At 48.8% G+C, this 22,660-nt stretch overlaps 1 pseudogene across 1 annotated transcript in view; it reads right to left on the bottom strand.

Annotated features, from left to right (window-relative positions):
• Positions 1-22,660, bottom strand: part of LOC146800036 (uncharacterized) — a 93,353-nt pseudogene that overhangs the window by 23,679 nt on the left and 47,014 nt on the right. The window contains exon 7 of the transcript XR_014967613.1: positions 7,868-7,963. The product of XR_014967613.1 is annotated as an uncharacterized LOC146800036 (transcript). The remainder of the gene's footprint in view (positions 1-7,867; positions 7,964-22,660) is intronic.

Below are 22,660 nucleotides of genomic sequence, written 5' to 3'. Positions count from 1 at the left end.
CACCGTATATTCTGCGATGTGTGACTTCGCAAAATTGAATTTGTAGCCATAATCTGCAAAACTCACGATAATATTGTCAACGCGAGACAGATGCGGCATCAGCTCATCATCCGTAAGATAGATATCGTCAACATATGAGTATGCTTCGGGGTCTATTCTTTCCAAAAGAGAAACCACGCGAGCAGAAAAGACGCCAGGGCTATTTTTGTAACCCATGGCTAATCTTGTAAACTGTTTTTGTTTTCCGCCCGAAGTAAACGCTGTCCACTGGCTACTCAGTGTGGACAGGTTGTGGCTAAAAAAGCCATTGGAAATGTCAAGTGTCGTTTTAAATCTTTTACGCACGAGACTGTCAACCAAAGCCGAGCTATGTGTATTTTGTACCGCGCAGGTCCGGCAGTGGGAGTTTAGGTGCCGGTAATCCAAAACTAAACGGTACGAGCCGTCAGGCTTCGTTACAGTGAATAAAGGGTTATTCATAGGGGACACACATGTTTCAATAACACCCTGATATTCCAATTGTTCAAGGATTGCCGCGACGTGGGGTCTCGCGTCACGACGCATAGGATATTGGGGTTGAGGCTGGGGCATAGACCGCAATGGAATCTCATGGCAGGGGGACAATCTGTCCCATCCCACCTGAGTACGATACACCGCCGGCGCAAGTGCAAGCGCCCACTCCTCAGCAAACACTTCAGCTTGGTCCTTAGGCACTGTGTGCGCAAAGGACGGGAGGATTACTTCCTCCCCTCTAGGAGCCTCTAAAATGAAAGCTGGGGGCCAATCTGCCTCCGCTAGGAGGATATCATAGGTGGTGGTCAGATTATCCCAAAAAATCCCTTTTATTGTACGTTGTATGTCACCCTCAATTAATAAGACTATTTCATAAAGTCTATCAGGGGGAGCCACTCTGGTGTCAGCTGTTTCCACAGTAACCGATATATCAGTTGCTGTCACCGCCAGAAATGGACGCAGAGCTTGACGGACTATGGTAATTTCCGCTGCGCTGTCCAGGAGCGTCAGCGCCCATGTCCGGTTCCGAAGCTGTGTCCGCACTATCTGAGGCATACCTTGCCGTCAGAGCCGCCACTTTCTTCTTCTGAAACGGGGGTCTTTGTCGTGCAAATTCGTCCTGCTTGCCTTTACCCTCAGTCTGTCGGGGCTGGTCACGCTGTTGTGGAGCACCCCGACCTTTGCCACCGCCTCCGCCACCGGACTGTGTAGCCGATGTTTCCTGTGAAGAACGAGGAGAGCGCTGTTCAGAAACCTGAAATCTATCAGGAGACTTTATAGCAGCACGATCGCGCAGATCATAAGTGCGTTCACTACTTGACTGTACGGGAGAGGCAGGCCGAGAGCCCTGTTTCTGCTGCTGCTGCTTCCCCTGTTGTTTAACCTGCCATTTTTGTTTAGGAAAAAAGGGCCGGTCGTCCTTACCAGACGTTTCTGCCTTACCCTGCTGTTTTAGATCGGGATTCTTTATGACAGGCTTAACTCCTAAAGAGCTACGACCCAAATCCCGATATGCCTCTGCGATTATCTTCGCAAATTCCTGCGGTTTGTCCTCCTCAGGAATTCGTTTCAGTTCATTACGAACCTGGAAATGCAAAGCATCACCCTTCAGGTTACCAATTATCATGGTAGCCACCAGGTCAAATTGCCCGAGGAGCCGCATCCCTAACTCTATCGCAGACTCCGCACCATGGTTCTCTTGAACTCTTTTGATTACGGAGGGCAGCTGCAACATAGACGGAGTGCCATAGCACTGCGCGCACGTCGCTGCAAAGACCTTGCCCCAATTTGTACAATCATCAATGTGGGGGACCAAGTCCTTAGGCAAACTAATGGTGAGGATCCTGTGTTTCTCCACAGGTGAAGTATTCGGGTAAACCGCTTCTATTTGGTCAAATTTCTCAGCAAGCCAAAAGGGGAAATCATCCCTAGTTTGGGGGCGCTTGCCCATAACAGAATTGACCATAACAGGACTAATGACCACCGCGTGATGATCAGTAGGCTGTCCCGCAACAGCAGGTGCCCCCGCCTGCATATTGCGCGACACATACTGCACCAACGCCCTATATACCGTAATGAGGGCAGTGTGTAGTACACGCAGCTCAGCCACCGTCACCGTGAGGTAACGGGGATGAGGCGTAAATCCGGCTAGTACCGGCCAAGTGGCCCCCGCAATTGATAAAGGGCCCATTCTCGGCGGTATAACCACATGGGGAAGGGCGCCATTAAACCAAATAAGATGCTGCCAAGCAGATATTGGTATTTCCTGTGTCCTATACGGCGTATAGTTCGCCGGCACTGCAGCGGCAGTATAAGAATGAAAGGTGTCATCATCCCCCACCGCTGGAATCGTCACCCAAGAGTAGAACAACTCATAGGGATGAGCCGCATCGGCTCCCACCACAAAGATGACGTTCATACCAGTGTCCGGTACCCCATACTGCGTCAAATGACGTTTCAGTGCCGCACGGCTATGCGCCGCAATATCCACCGACATTAGGACAATACACGTGAAACTATCAGTAGCACAAGGGTTCACTAACCTTTTTAATTATCAAGCTTGAAAGAACCTATATCAATAGACCTAGGTAGGTTTAAATCCGTCAGACTTGTTATCCGGAAACAAGAGTGAGGGTGTTGTGGACAAACGCAAGCACTACTAAGGCGTTTCAACTCATAGACCAAACGTTAGGTGCGCCATGTTGCAGGGATTCTGCTTATACACAGAACTATGCGTAGAACCCCAGGACCTCAGTGAGTTGTGGTGTACCAGAAACTCACCTCAGAACCCAGAACCCAGTATCCGGCTAGCATAAGTGTCCCATTCGTTATCCGAGATTTAGCTCGGCGGTCCCAATGAAAAGACAACCCAGAACACGCGACTCAGTACATACTCAGGAATGGTGGGAATCGGAAATACCTGTTCGTATATTATTCTCACATCAGTCCACAACAAGAATCAACAGAGACACGGTGAAAATAAAAAGAGTTTATTTTTATAGACCACGTGTCCTAATATGCAGTACTTTGGCTAATACAAGCAGACAGATGATTAAAATCAAAACCATTAACATAGTTACAATTCCATAGAATATAAAAGGGGTGATCATGTTATAATGACAGTGGATACTACCACTTTCCCTTTACTAAGAAGCTAATATTATTATTAGTCTAACAGAAGGTCTCTTAGGCTTGAATAGGGGACCCCATACCTCAAAGATCAGCTTAGTGAAATCACATCACAGGAGCATCAGGAGACTTCTCGCAGGAAGGCTCGTCTTCGGTCTGAATAATAAACATGATGTCCGTGATATTAAAAGCACCAACTTTCAGGTATGTGCAGCTGCTCGTGTGTTATGACTAAATAGTGGGTCGATCAACCTAGAGTGGAAAACATGCATTGTCTAACAACTCAGACTGTTTGTCACATCGTGTGCAGACCAAGGTCGCTTCGCAGAGCTCGGGATGGTAACAACAGATTGCTCTCGTGTGAGGCAAAACTCGAGTCAGCAGTTCGTTTAAGCAATAACATGTAAATGCAGTGTCGTGTGCAAAAGCAGCAAGATGGCTTTCTAACTTCTAACGTGGCCATGCTAACCTAACAATGTATGTACGTATTAAGGGAGTCCTTACTACAGCTCCACCCTCCGCCAATGACCGGCGCACATCACTCACCAGGGCTCCAACCTACAGCCAATGACCGGCGCACATCACTCACCAGGGCTCCAACCCTCTGCCAATGACCGGCGCACATCACTCACCAGGGCTCCACCGCTCGCCAATGACCGGTGCACATCACTCACCAGGGCTTCACCGCTCCACCAATGACTGGCGCACATCACTCACCAGGGCTCCGACCCTCCGGCAACGATCAGCGCACATCACTCACCAGGGCTTCAACCCTCCGCCAACAACCGTCGCACATTACTCACCAGGGCTCCAACCCTCCGCCAATGACCGGCGCACATCACTCACCAGGGCTCCAACCCTCCGCCAATGACCGGCGAACATCACTCACCAAGGCCCCAACCCTCCGCCAATGACCGGCGCACAACACTCACCAGGGCTCCAACCCTCAGCCAATGACCGGCGCACATCACTAACCAGGGCTCCACCCTCAGCCAATGACCGGCGCACATCACTCACCAGGGCTCCACCCCTCCACCCCTCCACCAATGACCGGCGCACATCACTCACCAGGGCTCCACCCCACCGCCAATGACCGGCGCACATCACTCACCAGGGCTCCACCCCTCCACCAATGACTGGCGCACATCACTCACCAGGGCTCCACCCCTCCGCCAATGACCAGCGCACATCACTCACCAGGGCTCCAACCCTCTGCCAATGACCGGCGCCATCAGTCACCAGGGCTCCACCCTCTGCCAATGACCTGCGCACATCACTCACCAGGGCTCCAACCCTCCGCCAATGACTGGCGCACATCACTCACCAGGGCTACACCCTCCACCAATGACCGGCGCACATCACTCACCAGGGCTCCAACCCTCTGCCAATAACTGGCACACATCACTCACCAGGGCTCCAACCCTCTGCCAATGACCGGCGCACATCACTCACCAGGGCTCCTCCCTCCGCCAATGACCGGCACACATCACTCACCAGGGCTCCACCCCTCCACCAATGACCGGTGCACAACACTCACCAGGGCTCCGACCCACCGCCAATCACCGGCGCACATCACTCACCAGGGCTCCGGCCCTCCGCCAATGACCAGCATACATCACTCACCAGGGCTCGACCCTCCGCCAATGACCGGCGCACATCACTCACCAGGGCTCCGACCCCCTGCCAATGACCGGTGCACATCACTTACGAGGGCTCTGACCCCTGCCAATGACCGGCACACATCACTCACCAGGGCTCCAACCCTCTGCCAATGACTGGCGCACATCACTCACCAGGGCTCCACCCCTCCGCCAATGACCAGCCCACATCACTCAGCAGGGCTCCTACCCTCTGCCAATGACCGGCGCCATCAGTCACCAGGGCTCCACCCTCCGCCAATGACCGGCGCACATCACTCAGCAGGGCTCCGACCCCCTGCCAATGACCGGTGCACATCACTTACGAGGGCTCTGACCCCTGCCAATGACCGGCACACATCACTCACCAGGGCTCCAACCCTCTGCCAATGACTGGCGCACATCACTCACCAGGGCTCCACCCCTCCGCCAATGACCAGCCCACATCACTCACCAGGGCTCCTACCCTCTGCCAATGACCGGCGCCATCAGTCACCAGGGCTCCACCCTCCGCCAATGACCGGCGCACATCACTCACCAGGGCTCCAACCCTCCGCCAATGACCGGCGCACATCACTCACCAGAGCTCCAACCCTCCGCCAATGACCGGCGCACATCACTCACCAGGGCTCCGACCCCCTGCCAATGACCGGCGCACATCACTCACCAGGGCTCCATTCTCTGCCAATGACCAGGCGCATATCACTCACCGGGGCACCACCCTCCTCCAATGACCGGCGCACATCACTCACCAGGGCTTCGACCCTCCGCCAATGATCGGCGCACACCACTCACCAGGACTCCGGCCCTCCACCAATGCCCGGCGCACATCACTCACCAGGGCTCCAACCCTCCGCCAATGACCGGTGCACATCACTCACCAGGGCTCCAACCCTCTGCCAATGACCGGCGCACATCACTCACGAGGGCTCCACCCCTCTGCCAATGACCGGCGCACATCACTTATCAGGGCTCCACCCCTCCACCAATGACCGGTGCACATCACTCTCTGGGGCTCTGACCCTCCGCCAAGGACCGGCGTACATCACTCATCTGGGCTCCACCCTCCGCTAATGACCGGAGAACATCACTCACCAGGCCTCCACCCTCCGCCAATGACCCGCGAACATCACTCACCGGGGCTTCACCCTCCACCAATGAACGGCGCACATCACTCACCAGGGCTCCACCCTCCTCCAATGACCGGCGCACATCACTCACCAGGGCTCCACCCTCCTCCAATGACCGGCGCACATCACTCACCAGGGCTCCACCCTCCACCAATGACCGGCGCATATCACTCACCAGGGCTCCACCCTCCGCCAATGACCGGCGCACATCACTCACCAGGGCTCCACTCTCCGCCAATGACCGGGGCACATCACTCACCAGGGCTCCACCCTCCGCCAATGACCGGCGCACTTCACTCACCAGGGCTCCACCCTCCGCCAATGACCGGCGCACATCACTCACCAGGGCTCCACCCTCTGCCAATGACCGGCGTACATCACTCACCAGGGCTCCACCCTCCGCCTATGACCGGGGCACAGCACTCACCAGGGCTCCACCCTCCGCCAATGACCGGCGCACTTCACTCACCAGGGCTCCACCCTCCGCTAATGACCGGTGCACATCACTCACCAGGGCTCCACCCTCCACCAATGACCGGCGCACAGCACTCACCAGGGCTCCACCCTCTGCCAATGACTGGCGCACATCACTCACCAAGGCTCCACTCTCTGCCAATGACCTGAGCACAGCACTCACCAGGGCTCCACCCTCCGTCAATGACCGGCGCACATCACTCACCAGGGCTCCGACCCTCCCCCAAAGACCAGCGCACATCACTCACCAGGGCTCCGACCCTCCCCAAATGACCGGTGCACATCACTCACCAGGGCTCCAACCCTCCGCCAATAACCGGCGCACATCACTCACCAGGGCTCCGACCCTACGCCAATGACCGGCGCACATCACTCACCAGGGCTCCATCCTTCGCCAATGACCGGTGCACATCACTCACCAGGGCTCCTACCCTCTGCCAATGACTGGCACACATCACTCACCAGGGCTCCAACCCTCCGCCAAATGACCGGCGCACATCACTCACCAGGGCTCCACCCTCCGCCAATGACCGGCGCACATCACTCACCAGGGCTCCGACCCTCCGCCAATGACCGGCGCACATTACTCACCAGGGCTCCAACCCTCCACCAATGACCGGCGTACATCACTCACCAGGGCTCCACCCTCCGCCAATGACCGGTACACATCACTCACCAGGGCTCCAACCCTCCGCCAATAACCGGCGCACATCACTCACCAGGGCTCCGACCCTACGCCAATGACCGGCGCACATCACTCACCAGGGCTCCACCCTCCGCTAATGACCGGCGCACCTCACTCACCAGGGCTCCACCCTCCGCCAATGACCGGCGCACATCACTCACCAGGGCTCCAACCCTCTGCCAATGACTGGCGCACATCACTCACCAGGGCTCCAACCCTCCGCCAAATGAACGGCGCACATCACTCACCAGGGCCCACCCTCCGCCAATGACCGGCGCACATCACTCACCAGGGCTCCGACCCTCCGCCAATGACCGGCACACATCACTCACCAGGGCTCCAACCCTCCACCAATGACCGGCGTACATCACTCACCAGGGCTCCACCCTCCGCCAATGACCGGCACACATCACTCACCAGGGCTCCGACCCTCCACCAATGACCGGCGCACATCACTCACCAGGGCTCCGACCCTCCACCAATGACCGGCGCACATCACTTACCAGGGCTCCAACCCTCCACCAATGACCGGCGTACATCACTCACCAGGGCTCCACGCTCCGCCAATGACCGGCACACATCACTCAGCAGGGCTCCACCCTCCGCCAATGACCGGCACACATCACTCACCAGGGCTCCGACCCTCCACCAATGACCGGAGCACAATACTCACCAGGGCTCCACCCTCCGCCAATGACCGGCGCACATCACTCACCATGGCTCCAACCCTCCACCAATGACCGGCGCACATCACTCATCAGGGAATCACCCTCCGCCAATGACCGGCGCCCATCACTCACCAGTGTTTCCTTGTATATCCTCCGTCGCCTGCTGGACAAGTTCTTTACTGTCATCTGTAAAGCTCTGGGAAGCCCCAGAGGTATTAAGTGGATCACCTGAAGGAAATACAGAATAAATAGAAGAGTCATAGGAAACCTTAACACAGTATCATTCAGACCTGGATGAAATACTGAGTACTGACTGCTGAAATGTTGTCCAGCAGCAAATTCGAATAAAACGAACACAATATTGGTCATATTTAACCGATCATGTACTTCATTTATTAAGAAACTAAAATGTAGTTTGAGGTTCAGCAGGAAATGAGGTTCGAGATTAAATAATTCTGGGATGATCCGGCCAAATAGGAAATATATAGGCTGCAATGCAGAGCGTCGCCTGTACGAAATAAATAAATAAGTGCCTGGGTCCTAGGTTTGGCTCAGAATCCAGCAGCAGCGCTACCACATGCGGAGGCTGCTGAATACCAAGGCTGCATGGTCGATTCCACCTCATGCCTCATCAAACACCAGCCACTCCCTGCCTCTTTATCTCACTCTTGCAGGTTCGTTTTCATTCCTGCTTTTCCCCTCTGTCGCTTTTCGCTTCCTCCTTATTTCCGCCTTTGGTGTTTTTCTCTCTCTTTCTCTGGATAAAAATTTGTTGAGAAAAATAAGTGATAGTCCCTAAAAAATGAGTGCCAGTGGGCTCGACTGCAACCACCGGCTTAAATTAAGCACTGCTGCTCTGGTAGTAAAAGCTGGCTGACACGGTGACGCTGGGGCAGTGCTAAAGACAGTGAGGGAAGCAACAGAAACCCCTCTGGCCGCAACCCAATGGTACAGGAGCTGCCCCACCCCAGCTTATCTAGTGGCCTTAAGGGGAACCGTTGGGGCAGATATGTTGCTTGAGTGTTGAGTGTTGAGTTGGCGTGTAGTGTGAATATGCTGGATGCTGAAGCGAAGATGGCAGGCCCACGGAGGCCTGAATGAGTCTGCAGCCAAAACCGCATGAAGGATGTTGATGGTTACACCAGTCCAATGCCAGTAAAAGCCAAAGAATCTCATGGGTTACTGGGAGGCACAGGGCTGAATCATAATTTAAATATGTCAGATAAAAAGGCAACGACTTGTGAGGTGTTAACAACTCTGTTGATGGAACAGCTCTTGGGCGTGGAGCTGCGAAAGCCACTCACCAGACTGCAGTTTAAGAGCTACTTACTATAGAAATGGACAGCAACCTGAGAGGGACAGAAAGAAACAAACTTTGCAGCTGCTGACCCGAAGAGGCAGAGAGAACGTCAAGAAAGGTGGATAGCAACACATACAGAATGGCCATAGGAATTTCCAGGGATCCCAGAATAGATTCAAACCCAATGCAAGTGGGTCCTTTCGCTGGAGTCAACCAGGAAGTAGGACCTAGGATGTCCAGTGCAAGCAGCTCTAACCGTGGATGGTGTAACCGTGGAAGGCAAGGAACTCCTGGGCTGAACGCAGCCATCCAGATCAACAGTGTGCTCCTCCACATCGATGAAGAGCCTACACGTGCTCCTCTGAAACTATAGGTGACATTACAGGACGATTAGGAGACTGATCAACAGTGTGATCCTCCACATTTAATGAAGATCCTACAGGTGCTCCTCTGGAACCATAGGTGACATAACAGGACGACTGGGAGACTGATCAACAATGTGATTTATCCTTCACATCGATGAAGAGCCTACAGGTGCTTCTCTGGAACCATAGGTGACATTACAGGACGACTGGGAGACTGATCAACAGTGTGATCCTCTACATTGATGAAGTGCCTACAGGTGCTCCTCTGGAACCATAGGTGACACTACAGGACAATTGGGAGACTGATCAACAGTTTGATCCTCCACATCGATGAAGATCCTCCACGTGCTCCTCTGGAACCATAGGTGACATTACAGGACGACTGGGAGACTGATCAACAGTGTTAACCATCCACATCGATGAAGAGCCTACACATGCTCCTCAGGAACCATAGGTGACAATACAGGACGATTGGGTGACTGATCAACAATGTGATCCTCCACATTAATAAAGATCCTATAGGTGTTCCTCTGGAACCATAGGTGGCATTAGAGGACGACTGGGAGACTGATAAACAGTGCGATCCTCCACATCGATGAAGAGCCTACAGGTGCTCCTGTAGAACCATAGGTGACATTACAGGATGATTGAGAAACTGATCAACAGTGTGATCGATCCGCCACACCAATGAAGAGCCTACAGGTGCTCCTCTGGAATTATAGGTGACATTACAGGACGATTGGGTGACTGATCAACAGTGTGATCCTCCACATCGATGAAGAGCCTACAGGTGGCTCCTCTGGAACCATAGGTGACATTACAGGACATTTGGGAGACTGATCAACAGTGCGATCCTCCATATCGATGAAGAGCCTATAGGTGCTCCTCTGGAACCATAGGTGACATTACAGGACGACTGGGAGACTGATCAACAGTTCGATCCTCCACATCGATGAAGAGCCTACACGTGCTCATCTGGAACCATAGGTGACATTACAGGATGACTGAGAGACTAATCAACAGTGTGTTCCTCCACATTGATGAAGAGCCTATACGAGCTCCTATAGAACTATAGGTGACATTACAGGATGACTGGGAGATTGACTATAGAATGGTCTCCAGGCTACTTAACACCTGACCCTTCCTACAGACACTGTTTGTAGTGAATAAAACAGAAAAATGGGATAATCCGACCCGTTTTCACCAACCTTAGGGTCGAATAACCACAAAAATAACATACACCACCCACAAATTGAACATGCTTCCTCACATATAAAGTGGAATTACAAAGCACTAACAACAGGTGAGTATTGGGTGCTACCCCAATCTCATCAGTCCCTGCTTGCTTCCAAGTACATCATGTATGTGTGTGGGACAAAGTGACTGGCAAACCTACAACTTGTTCATAACACCAACAATCACCTGAAGGGTGAACGCTCACCGCTACGTCAAGTTTACTACATAAACATTTGAGCCAGCATAACTGATGGCATACTAATTTTTGCACATAAAATAACCTTTTTAAACCAACAAACCACTTTTGCGCAATATTTCCAGTTTGGAGAATATCTGGTATTCTGACCATTTGTGTTTGGCCTACCACACACAAAAATCCTGTGTCCACGCTGTGATGTTCCTATGAGTGGTGAGACCTAGGACTAGACTCTGCGGCACACCACGCACATCCTAGAGCTCCCCACAAGACAGGTATTTGTGTCCTGGAACATATACACTAAGCAATGGTGGCAGTATGCTGTTTGACAGGGATTCTTGCTGTTTATAAAGAGTGTGACACTTACTAGTTCCACTTTTGTAAAGTTTTGCTCGATTGTTATGCCCAGGTTTGTGACTGTAGCAACTGAGCCAATGTCCAGATTAATTGTGCACATGCACTGTGCGCATTTGGTGCCGTTAGGACTCCATGTCAATGTGCGTGTAGGCATGACCAGACCATTGAGATTCACTTAGGATGGCCTCTGATACAACACAGTACAGGAGGGGGCTAGGGGCTTAGTCTCCCCAGATAAGGAAGTCTACTACTAACACTGGGTAGGAGGGAACAGCTACAGACACTTAAGTGTAAGAGGATGGAGAAAGGGATGCTTTAGAAATACAACAGTGAACATTTGGTGGGAGGGCCTATAAATGATCTCTCTCAGAGCACTGCCCTCTGGACTGAGAATCAGCAGATTCTTCTCAGCTGTAAAGAGAATCTTTCAGGCAGGGCCTGTACTTTTGTCTTTTCCCAAGTGCTACTCCAACAAGGGCTGTGGACAGCCAGTTGCAGATCTTCACACTTGAATGTGCTTCTGTAGTGGATGTTTCGGATGGAGACATCCCTCATCCCCACCTGCAGAGTGGAGCTGCACCAGAGACAAACACTATGTCTGCTCCACGGATCTGGAATATACAAAGAACTGACCCAAACCGGGTACAGGGCTGTGGCTTGAGATCCAGTTTCTTCAAGGACCAAGGGAGGGGTACTCTACAGAGTACTCAAAGTTCTGAGATCCAGGGCTGGTGTCTTGTACCACCAGTGCCCAATCGGTGAAGGGACATCAATTGAACTCAGCAAGATTATGGAGACGAGCTGTGGTTCTACCTGTGACCTTGGAGTAGCGGGCCTGCTGAGTGAGGAAAAGGAGAGCCTTTTCCCTGCAGGGCGAGAACTGCCAAGAAGGAGAAGCCCCACTGTTGTGTAGGTGCACCCTTAGAAATCGCAAACTGAGTGGGAATTGTAACCAGCACCAACCCAAGTTTGGAGTGGGACTCCGAGCCTCCCCGACATAACCGCAAGTCACTTATTTATCCTGCAAGAGGTGCAATGCTGCTGTGACGATCCATGTGGGTGTTCCGCAGTAAAAAGCGACTGTGACTGAAGTACCTGCAGCTATGAGCGATAGTGGCCTGAGATATCTAGAGTTACAAGCAGCCATGACCAGCAATAACAACAGATACAACAGACTGTGCCGATCTCCCAGGAGAATCTCATCCATGCTATATACACACATGTTGTGCTTTCGTATGCGTGCAGAGTATATGATACTGTTTGGATGGGTTTATGGTCTGCGTATGTCAGTAGCTGTCACAGGGCAAGCATGCATTACAGACTGTGGTAGTTTAACACGTTCCACCTCTGTTGTACCTGCGCCTGGCCAAGCGTGATCCTGCAAACTGACCAACAAGTCCACTCCTTTAGCACTTGACCCTCAGTGGTAGCGAGGTGACCAGTCGATGGCTTCCCAGGGAGGAGTGTGGGAGGCGGAGACTCTGATCTCAACAGCTGTACAACAGCCACTCTAACTACTGTCCAGCCCTAGAGGATGTTTTGTGAACAAAAGTGCTCCAATATCCAAAACGCAATACTGGACACAGAACTAACGAAGGTATACATTTCTACCCATGTAGAACATGAGGACACCTAACCCACACGCTCCGTTTGATATCAATATGGAGAGAATCCAGGCTTCCATTTTTTTTGTCAAACCATTTTTATTGCAGGTCCCAATATACTGTATAACACTCAGGATAAATGCCATTAACGCAGATTTCTCGCCCCCCTTAGTCATACATCCGTGCGGTACACACAGCCGTACTGCCCACATCCCGGAGGCCGGGCGGCGCCACTTAGCCATATGTTACATCTTTACATTTCTTACAAGTACGGTCGTCTAGTGGGGAAATCTGCTGCCTGCTTTTAAAGTTAACCCCCCTCACCCCCAAGATTCTCATGGAAAGAGATTCCAGGCTTCCATGATGGAACAAGTGGCCAGATTTGTAGAACTTCTATTAATCCATGAATGTGCTCTGCACAACAGGTCATGCAGCAGTTCAATGCACAGATGCTTTTCACCTGCACAATGGCACATACGGCTCATTTCCACAGGGCTGTGCTTATTGTCAAATGTATAAAGAATTCTTCAAAAGCAATAAAGTTTCAACCTTTTTTATTTCCCCCAGGTATAGATAGGCAAACGTTTCTTTCCTAAGTGCCAAGGCCTCCTTCCTCCAACACAAGCAGGATCAGCAGAGGAAGGGCAACAACCTACTCCTCGCATCCCGCACCTTACAGAGATCCCTCGGATGCCCGAACTACTTCCACTGCTAAAGGTAATAGCAGCAAAACCTCCACAGTGCATGTCCTACGGATGAGAGGCCCTACGAGGCGGAGATGCGGCAACCTCAAACTCAATCAGCACGAATATATTTAGATCACGGTTTCGACTTCCGCGCAACGCCAGATACAACTTGAGTGTAGTTTATAAACCAAACAACTGAAAGGAAATGGGCCTGCATCAAAATATGGAAGAGAATCAAATCCCTGTCGGGCACCCAGCTATGACAGGCTCTCTGGCATGAAGTTCAAATGAACGAAACGCGCCTGCCTGATAGTACTTAGACTAGGAAACCGATGAATTGGCTGTTCGCCCATTATGGCAAAGCACTTTGCCCGTAGAGTCATTCATAAAAGCGGCTAATGGCGTTCTGAACAAAACATCCATGTTAAAAGATAAAGAGGCCACCTCATTCAGATGCCAGGAAAATACACATCTACCCCAGCCCTAGCTAGAAGAAGGGTGGCCCACGCAGTTGAAAGAGCTTTTATCAGACACCGCTTTGGGCTCCTCCCAGGTGTTGCCCACACAGCACCTTGGCTCAGGACCACTAACACATTCGATGCAGAGTGTGCAAGACAGGGGAGGAGGACATCAGCCACATAATGTGCCTATGTCCTGGTCTGCTGCTTGAAGGAGGGAGGCTTTTAAGAGTTCTTTTTAACCACCGAGGTATACGTTCTTGCAGGCAAGCCGGAATCGCCTTCTTTAAGGCAATGGACCCCACCTCAAATAGTAATTTTACTAAATTTGTAAAACGTACGGCAGAAAAACTAGAATTGAGAGCACCGCCACTACTTTTCACTGTTTACTAAACACCTGTTCTTAAAGGAGGCCTCAGACACAGCTGCTGCGCAATGCTTGTTTTTTACCAACATATTTGAATTTTATGTCTTCTTGGGGTTGCGCTGCGGGGTTTTCATACAGAAACTATGTTTGGAACAAGTTTATTTAGGTTACACCCATGAAGTTCTTTTATGCTAAAAGTCACTTGCACTGTAATCAGTACGCTCAGAGCAGCTCAGATTATTGTTTTAGATGCTGACCCCAGCAGGCCACCATCCTTGGGAGTGCTAGCCATTCCCAATAGGGTCGCAAATTACACCCGCCTCATGAATATTAATGAGGCATGCAATTTGCGACCCCATTAGAAATCGCAAACAGTGTTTGAGAAACGGTTGTAATTTACATTTTGCAAGTCACAAATTGTAAGGGTCATACATCTGGCACTAAATGTAAAATACGACCACAGATGCATAAATGAAAGAATACTGCTAAAAGTACACCAGGTTTTCAGAGGTGTTAAGTACCCATTTTTTGTTGTCATTTTCTCTTTTCACTTATTTACTGATGTAATATGTTATTAGAGGAAAGTTTTACATATTTTGCAAGTTGACGTCAATACGTTACTACAATTCTCAAAGCTGCAGCAGCTGTTAGTCCAAAGCTGTGTTTTCCAAACCCAAATTATGCAATGAACTAAGAATCCCTTAAAGTTCACACATTACTAAAAGAGCCACATACCAAAACAAATTAATGACAGAGCATTATTGCAAGCTGAATTAGACTCCAGCCTGCAGTGGAGACCCCAAAAGCAAGCTTAAAGGCACCAGGCCCCTGTTTTAACTACACAAATGGCCATCAAAAAAAGCATATAGCTCACTACAATACGGTACAAATCATTCTAAGTGTTAGATTTGGGGTTCTCTAGTTGGCAGAGGTAGGTACCTTTGACCAAATAGGGGCCCTTGCGTCTAGTCAGGGTAAGGGGGTACACTCCTAAAATAACCCCTGCTCACCCCCTTGGTAGCTTGGCATGAGCAGACAGGCTTATCTCAGTGGTAGTGTGTAAAGCATTTGTGAACACATACAGTAACCCAGTAACAACACTACAGATGGACACCACACAACTTGTAGTATAAAAATAAGTATTTTTTATATAGTTTTAACACAAGACCATAAACGACAAAAATCTACAATACTGTACTTAAAATGGTAGAATTAACTTAGTTCTCTATAGATGTTAAAATGCGACACTTTGCGCTCAATGTACCTTTGGATGCGTAACACTATACAAGGAAAGTGTTGCAGAGAAGGTGATGCGTCGGTTCCTTACACGCAGGAACGGTGATGCGTCGGTTTCGTACTGCGCTTCCGTGGCGATCCGGCCCGCAACGCCATGATGCAATGAAGATCCGGTGCAATGAAATAAAGATGGCGCCTTCTTCTTGATGTTACACGATGCGTGCACGCCCGACGGCCGCGCGACGACTCAACGATTCTTCTGAGCCGCGACAGGCCCTGCGACATGCTTCTCCGGGATGCGAGATGCTCTGCTGATGCGACAGCTGCCGCGGCGACACCCTTCTTCAGTGATGCGACGACAGCGGCTGCGGTGGCGACACTCTTTTCCGGTGATGCAAGTCGCTTCTGCAATGCAATGCGACAGCTACAGCGGCGACACCCTTCTTCAGTGATGCGATGACAGCAGCTGCGGCGGTGACGCGCTTCTCCAGTGGTGTGAGACACTTCTGCGATGGGATGCGACAGCTACAGCGGCGATACCCTTCTTCAGTGATGCGACGGCTGCGGCGGCGACACGCTTCTTCGTGAGTTGCACTTCCAGCTCCTTGCGAGACGCATTCCCTCAGAAAGCCCAACACAACTGCAGGCACTTCCAAATAACTCTTGGGGAGCTGGTGGTTGAAGTCTGTTGTCCCTGAGACTCTTTCTCAAGCCCTTGGAGATCCTTCACGAGTTGAATAAAGTACACACAAAGTTCCTTTCTCCTCTCTTTGGCAGACAGGCAACCACTGCAGGCCAATTCCTCAAGCTTAGGGATAGTCTCTCCTCAGTCTCTCTGGTTCCTCTCCTCAGCAAAGGTTTCTTGTTTCCCAAAAGTGATCTAAAGTTCTGGGGTCTGGGTCCCCCTTCTTATACACAGTTTATCTTTGTTCTCTGAAGGCAGAGAGGCCTTTGCCTAGTCCAAACCAGTTCTGGTCAGTCCTGGAGCACTTTGTTGACAAGACTCCTTCTTTCCTTTCACAGTGCAGGCCAGGGACATCAGACGCACCACAGGACGTGGAGCCAGCATTGTGGAGGGAAGGCACAACCCTATTCAGGTCCCAGGTGTAACTCCTCCCACCCATCTACATGCAGATCTCTCTATTCAGCCATATGCTGACTCACCCTGTCTCCTGGAATCCCTCAGCCCCTGTCACTCAAACTTCAGACAAGGAATACACAACCTAGCAGAGGCAGGCTTGGATGGTTAGACAAGAAAATACCTACTTTCTAAAAGTGGTATTTTCAAACACAGAATGTTAAAACCAACTTCACTAAAAGATGCATTGTATCATTCTGAGTTCCGGCATACTAAACTCGAATTTCTACCCAGTTCCCCGAGTCAGTTAGGATTATAAGATGTAATAATCAAAATGCCCATTCTGGCCTATAGGAAACAGGTAGCCTTGCAATAGTGAAAAACGAAAATAGCTGTAATTCACTATTAGGACATTCCACACACACCAGGGCATGTCCTACCTTATACTTACAATGCACCCTGCCCTTGGGCCTACCATAGGGGTGACTAATATGCAGAAAAGGGAAGGTTTAGGGACTGGCAAGAGGGTGCACTTGCCCAGTCAGCATGGCAGTACCAGACTGCACACAGGCTCTGCAATGGCAGACCTGAGACACCCTTTTACAGGATGCTTCTGTGTGTGGCAAACCCAGTGCTGCAAGCCCACCAGCAGCATTTGATTTACAAGCCCTGGGCACTGTACTAGGGTCTGACAGGTAAACCAAACTAGCCAATCATGGAATCACTAATCCATACATCAATTTACCATAGGGAGCACTTGCACTGTGGCACTGGACAGCAGTGGCACAGTGCCCAAAGCATCTATAACCAGCAAAAACACATGAGGCAACAACATGGAAGGGAGACCCACGCCAAGGTGCCAGGTCTAACACTAAGCATCTAGATTGGACTGTTTAAAATGGGGTTCGTGATCATAGCAGTTCTAAGGAAATATATTAGACAGTGAATAACTATTTTAAGTTGCACTGATTTGTGAGACTTTGACACTAAAGCCTCTTGTCAACACCAAGTCACGAGACAGTAATCCAGCACAGCATGGACCCAGTTTAAGCAGCGTCTCTCTACTCTGCCTCCTGGGTGAGGAGCGAGAGCCATGCTTGAGCACTTCATTGATGGCACTCACATTTGCACTCTCTCTCTGACAACAACATTTTAAAATCATTTTGACGACTACAGCTCACCCAGACTTATGCAAGCCTCAGATAAGCCTTGCTGCCTGACAATTGCCAGTTAACTTATTTGCTCAAGGCCTGTCGGCAAGAATCGAGCTGACTCAGAGCTGTCACCAGCAGAAGGTGATCTGCCAATACTGATCCTAGAGGAATATAAAAGCCTCCTCAAATATGCAGGTTTTCCGTTTTTTTCTTTTGGACAGCCAGGTTGTGAAGGTTCATTATTCATACACAGAGTTCAGACCCCAGGAAATAAACACGAATCTCCATCCATGTTTCTGCAATTGAACTTGACTTGCACATCCCTGTCTGACTTGCTATATTGGCAGGTCACAGATGGGTGCGTACAGTGTAAAGAGGATCCATAGATATTTCAGGATTATGACCCTCCTGATCCTTGAAGACAGTGAAGAAACGTTTGAATTTAATTCTCTGCGCCACAAGCAGCCAATTAAGATTTTTGAGGGCAGGCAAAATGTTATTCAATTTCTTCAGAATGAGGCAAAGTCTGGCTGATAGACTTTGTGCAGTCTGAAAATGTGGCTGAGCAGACAGCCATAACTGATGAATTTAGAAGAAACACTGACCTCATTTAGAGGTAGAAGACGTCACAGGCACCAGTGCTCGCGCAGCCAGAGACATTTTGTAGTTGAAAAACGGGGAATTTAAGCTGACCTAGGAATCTCACATGCTCGTGCGTGTGCGTTTCCTTTTCAGCTACCCCACTGGCCTAACGCGCGTCTTTTAATGAAAGACTGCACGCTATTGGCCAAAGCCAGGCACATTGCTCCTCCCACGGCCTATTGGTGTCTATTACGCACACCAAGCGCGTAATAGACACCAATAGGCCATGGGCGGAGCAATGATCGTGCCCAGACACGGGCGTGATACTTGAAATCACATGCTTGGCTGTGGTGAGCGCGAACGCACCACTCGCAGCCATGTTTTGTACATTTCCCCTGCGGCTTTGAAACTAGGAGATGTGTCTTAGAGCCTCCTCATCATGTCTTTCAGGCTCTTGCATCACCCTGGTGGTTGTGAGTAGTAATTCATTTATCTCGGATACAAACAATATAAATTGCCTCAAGTCACTGTATGCTGCCTTTCTCGTGGTTACATCACGTTAACACAGTTCAGTTCGAAGATCACACTCACTTTTCAGATGATAAAAGTTGTCGGGTCAGTGGTGCCACAGTTCACCTCAGGGACAACTTGCCCTACGGGCAGTTCCTGAGGGTCCGCTGTAACTGTACTGATCAAAATGATTATTTTAAAAATGCTAAAATTCTACAAGAAAAATTAGTTACAAGAGGGTACCCTAAACGTTTGGTAAGAGGGGCACTTAAAATAGCTTGGTATACCCCTCGGGAAAATCTACCTACCCCTAAAAGCAAACAAGAATCTGAACAATTGGTATGTGTACTTACGTTTAATCCTTAAGCATACAAAGTTAAACAGATCATTCTAAGGAACTTGAGGTTATTGGACCACTTGAATATTCCTAAGCCCTTATTTGCCTTTCGACAAGGTAGAAATTTGAGTAACCATCTGGTCAAAGCAATTCACCAGAAACCCACTCCAACAGACGTGAGAGGTCTGTTGGGGCTACCAAGAGTTATTGGGCACCATAAGTGCAATAATCGTGCTGCTTGTACCTATACCAAAGATTTGAAACTGGTGGTGATTCATAAAAAACAGCATAAACAATTGTGTTTTTCAAATTGCAATACTAAAAATATAGTGTATTGTGTGACTTGCCCGTGTGAAAAAACTTATATCGGATAAACGACACAAGCTGCCAAAATGCGGATCTTACAGCACAAATCCTGTATTCGATGCAAGACTGTAGGGGCTCCTATGGTCCAGCACTATATTGAAAAGGGACATGGAGAAAATGATTTGGAATGGTCTATTCTGGTGGTGGTGAAGGCACCCACTAAAATAACTTTGCAGAGTAAATTAAATAATCTTGAGGCACGCTTGATAGAAAGGTTTCAGACCTCAAGCGTGGGATTAAATGACCGAGATGAGGTTTGGGCTCTGATTGAGAATTAATCTGTGGTATCTTCTATACATATGTGGATGGAAAAGAGTTGCTCCCTGATCTTTATATTGTGGGGGGATTTAGAATTTCCCACTACTATTATTTGGCTAAGATGTACAGTATTTCTCTTGTAACTAAATGTATGTATTGTATGTTATAGATGTCACCACTATAGGGTTCTCTTCTATTCTCATTGTTTTATTCTCATTGTTATATATATGTAGATATTGTAGATATTTGATTGTTTAAGAGCGAGTTGTTGCTCTCATCCTTCAGTCTGAGGTCCTTCGGTGTGTTTTGTTGACTGCCAAGTAATAAGATATTTTTTATTTTTTTATTATTTATTTTTGTGTTATTCGCGCTTATATAATTGTTTTGCATTATTAAAATTATTCATTTATTATTTTTAGTGAGTAGGTGTAGTTGGAGTTGGTTTCACTCTATTTTAATTTTGATAATGGTGATCCTTTTCCCCTTTGGGATGGCGCGGTGCCTGACATTCATTATGATGTGTGGGTTTAGGCGATTTGTTTTAGAAGGTGCCATTCTCCAGTCCCCTTTCTATGTTACTGCTGTCGGAGGGCGGGACTGGCTAATGCCGGGATTTATATTTCCGGTTTGACGCGCGTCGCTTCATGGTATATACAAACCCGAGCGACTAAGGAGTTGGTGTGGAGCGAGGTTTTGTTAACGGACCGACCTGACGTTTATCGAGTAAGTGAATCTCCTTGTGTATTTTTCAGAGTCTTGTGACTCTGTTATGGGATAATTACTGTGAGGGACCCTCGTTCATATTGGGCATCATTATTATTATATGTTTGTTTGTACCATAGGAGTAATTGCGGAACCCGGTGTATGGATCACTTTGAAGTTTAGAGTTGAAGTTGGCGGGCGTTTATAGTGTTGAAGAGGTAAGCCCGATGCCCGCCCTTGATTGTGGTTTTGATTAATTGAGGTACTTGGGTCATGATTATGATGGTCTTTTATTGTTGGTTTTGTTTCTTTGGCTGTATTTATTTACTGTAGGCAGTGCATCAGGTTCGCTGTAAATTCTGCAGCATGAGAGAACTAGCGCCCAACTACTGTGGGAGTATGTAAATTTAATCTGGAGGGACTCCTTCGTTTTTGATTTTTTTGATTATTTGGTGAGATGGAATAAGGGATTTGGCTTTATATCTAAGGTTGATTTAGTTGCTTGTTATTATTCTTTTTAGGAAATTGTGGGCACTTGTTTGTAACAGGTTTATAGTTAGTTGAGTTATCTTTATTATTTATAGATTGTCACAGTGTGGTGTTTTATGTTAATAGGGGCGTCTTTTATTAATTTGTTCACTTTGGTGTGTTTTTCGGGGATTTTTGTGTGGCACGTAGTGGGCAGTCACCATTCATATCTGTCGTTCCTCACTCTGACCCCCTGGATGAGAGTAATTTTGTCGTTTTTTGATTTTATTGTAGTTTTGTATAACCCCTGTCCTGAAGAGGCCATCAGGAATAAGGGCTGAAACGTGGTCACGTCGACAGACATTTGACGGAGGAGTCACTAGAATTACAGTAATTCTTATATTGACGTTGGGTCACAGTAGATTTGGGCCACTCAGCCTTTTTTGCGTTGCCCTTTTGACTACCTCTAAGTGGTTCTCCTGAAATTATGAGGGGGACACTGTTGTGAATAACTTGTTTTGGGTTATTGTTATTTGTGTTATGTTTTTGTTTATTGATGTGTATAAGATTTACTGTGATACATGTCTTTTTGTTTCTCTTTGAATAAGCGCCTTTCTCTGTGTGTATTTGAAATTTATTTTGATGGACTCACAATTAATATTATATATTTTTGAAGGGGTAATTAAATGTGCTCTCTTCATTTACTTTTTCTGTATTGTTTCCTGGATACCTTTTTACTTGTAAACATTTATTTCCTTATACCCAGGTATTATAGGGTTAATTGGGTATACCCCTGTTGCTTATGACTACAGTTCACCTGCGTGTCACTATATCAGTGCATCGTAGCAGTTCACCAGTAGCTTGTGTTTGGAAGATTGTGAGTGCTTAACTCAAAATGTGAGGTTGTGTCAGGTTGTGCAAATAATGTGTGAGGGGCACGGGGAGAGAGATCTGAGAGAACGAACTACACTTTCAAAGGGCAGTCTGCGCTGACGAACATTGGAAGCTGGAGAATGCGGTGTATTTATCGGTTAGGAATGGAGAAGGGCGCTGAGAGCGCGGGGGAAGAAAGTGTGAAATATGTTTTTTTTTTCCTAGCAAGCACTGAAATATCTAAGCTATTTTCAAGCGCGAATAAGAGCGCAAGGCCACGTGAGGGATTACCGTCTACGGCCGCAGAGAAATTTAGCTGGACGGTACAGACATCAAGGGACTACAGCCCTCTCTAAAAAGAACAGTGGTCTGTTCATGACGTACTAGACATTCATAAAGCGCACCGAGAATGCTCTTGTGCATCGTGACTGCCGCGGAGACTTGGATCAAGGGCATAAAGGCGCCCCCCTAAAATTAATGCACGCGTTATGGTGGAGGGGGCTCTTTCAGTCCAAGACCTAGAAGTATTTGTGCATATGCGAGTCTCAGGGGAACTTCATCACATTAGTAGGGAGGCCCCATCATTTCGCGCTACGTCATTGGCTGTGTATCTATTTAAAAGTAACACGGACTGGGTGTTTATATTAAAGTGCCAGTGAGATCTCACGAGCGTTCTGAAAAACAAAGGCAGCGTTAGGGTCACGACAACAGAGAATAGAGGTCTTTAGGAAACACTGATTCTATTACAGGACCAGAGGCTCCGTATTATGCTTCTCTTTCTATTTATTGCTA

Source organism: Triturus cristatus, chromosome 8 (assembly GCF_964204655.1).
Source record: "Triturus cristatus chromosome 8, aTriCri1.1, whole genome shotgun sequence".
Lineage (NCBI taxonomy): Eukaryota > Metazoa > Chordata > Amphibia > Caudata > Salamandridae > Triturus > Triturus cristatus.
Note: the sequence above shows the minus strand (reverse complement) of the source record. Positions and strands in the feature narration are given on the sequence as shown.